At 48.7% G+C, this 1,976-nt stretch overlaps 1 non-coding gene across 1 annotated transcript; it reads left to right on the top strand.

The window, feature by feature from the left end:
- Window positions 1-459: 459 nt before the first annotated feature.
- Window positions 460-531, top strand: TRNAA-UGC (transfer RNA alanine (anticodon UGC)). Its single transcript has one exon. It is a non-coding gene; the product is annotated as a tRNA-Ala (tRNA).
- Window positions 532-1,976: the final 1,445 nt, after the last annotated feature.

The raw sequence follows: 1,976 nt of genomic DNA, 5'->3' as shown, positions 1-1,976 counted from the left end.
TGTTGTACAGAGTTAGACTGATGGCCTTAATCTAAGTTGTCTTGTGGTTGTTGTTGTTTGACTTGCATCCCAATGGGATTTTAGCACACAGTGTTGGTTTTCGGTGCTTTTTCTGAAATATTTTGCTGTCTTTTCTTGGATTTTTTGTTTGCACATAGTCACTATAAGATGTATTCTTGTTCATGTTTTTGTTTTTTGTTTGTTGCGGTTGCACCCGATTCAAGAGCCGAATGGCTCACAGGGCTATACCTAATAAATGAACTTGCACTTGAACTTGAACTTTCATGGTCCTCGGAAGTAGCCCAGGTAATGCTTGCATCCAAGTGCCGCTATCTAACAACCGGGAAAAGGAACCGATCTGCGAGATATCCGAGTAGAGTCTTCAACTCAGGCCATGACCCCGATAGCCCCCTTACACAACGAGGTCACGTGACTGGGTTCAGACTGACCCAGTGTGGTGGGGATGTTGCTCAGTGGTAAAGCACACGCTTTGCATGTGTGAGGCCCTGGGTTCAATCCCTGGCATCTCCATGTTGGAACCTTTTAGTTAATTTGTTTCAAACAAAGGTTGATTTCCAAAATCAATTGGCTGTGTCAATGTCCCTGTAATAGAGGTGCACGCACATTAACTTTCGTTAATATTACCCTAAATGAACGATACCTTCGGATGAATTTCTGTTATTTTCAGGAACTTGCTATTTGTATAACTAGCGATGCACACAGTTATCAAATGGTTTATTTAAAAATTTGGAGATGAAAACAAGTGCTTAAAAGTATCCAAAACATTTTTTTTATTTCCGAATTTAACACATTCCTGCGGAGGGAGCTGGTAGGAACGTTGGGTTGCTCGGTCAATGGCCAGGGTCAACAGCGGCGTGGTGTATTCCGCAAATATGGCCGACTGTGAGGGCGGGCACAAGCCGGCGTGAGTAGGTTTAACGTTGAGTTTTATTAGGGCACCACGGGGTGACCAGCCCCTCCCCTCCCGACCCAGCCCCACCCCTCCCACCCCCCATCCAGCCCCACCCTCCCCACCCAGCCCCTCCCCACCCTCCCCACCCAGTCCCTCCCCACCCTCCCCGCTCCACCCAACCCCACCCCTCCCATTTTTGGATTCACGATGGACGGACGGACACAATAATCTCCTGTGGGCTGGTGTAACCAGGAGGTTCCTACCAGTAATATTTCCCAGAAAAAATAAATTGGGAAAGCATTATAGGATCCATCCACATGTATTCTTGTTATTTTTTTTTTGTTTGAAAAAAATACATTTTGCTTGGACTCTGTGCAGAATCGATGGGTTCAGGGCCCAGGGCCAACAGGAGAGTGAGTGGGGTGACAAGGGAGAGGAAGAAGCTGATGACGAAGTTTCACCCCGTACCAAGGTGGAACTGCGCCCAGATAGAACCACCATGAGGATGTAGCTCAGTGGTAGCTCAGTGGTAGCGTGCACGCTTCGCATGTGTGAGGCCCCGGGTTCAATCCCTGGCATCTCCACGAGGTGATATTTTTGCCAGTGGACAATTTTACTCGAAGGAATATGCGTGGCTTGTTTTCATTCGTTATGGTTGCGGAACACAGATCCAGAAGACCAACATGTCATAGGGTCAGCAATAAACAGCACTACAATCAAAGTTGTAGTCGATAAGAGTTCACATAATGTAGGAACAGTTCCACACTGCCCACCAGGGATTATTTGTCTGTCTGTCGTGCATAGCCACGCCCTCGATTTGTATTTCATAGAGCGCTTCGGGCGGGCTCAGCACCACGTGATGCGCCGCCCCACGCAGCTTGCGCCGCGTGACATGGATCGCACGAATGCGCTGTCCAACCAAGTTCCTACCTGCCCACTCCGAAGGAACGTGTTTTTTTGATGTCGTTCAACAGAGATATTGATGCCTCAGATCGCCGTGGGTCAGGGCTGGAGACGGCTTCCCTGCACGCGTTGCTGGTGCTGTGGAGCACAGCGGAGGCAC

This window comes from Lethenteron reissneri, unplaced genomic scaffold (assembly GCF_015708825.2).
Source record: "Lethenteron reissneri isolate LAM-NWPU_2019-01 unplaced genomic scaffold, ASM1570882v1 scaffold_1640, whole genome shotgun sequence".
Classification (NCBI taxonomy): domain Eukaryota; kingdom Metazoa; phylum Chordata; class Hyperoartia; order Petromyzontiformes; family Petromyzontidae; genus Lethenteron; species Lethenteron reissneri.
This window is presented reverse-complemented; position numbering and strand designations above follow the sequence as displayed.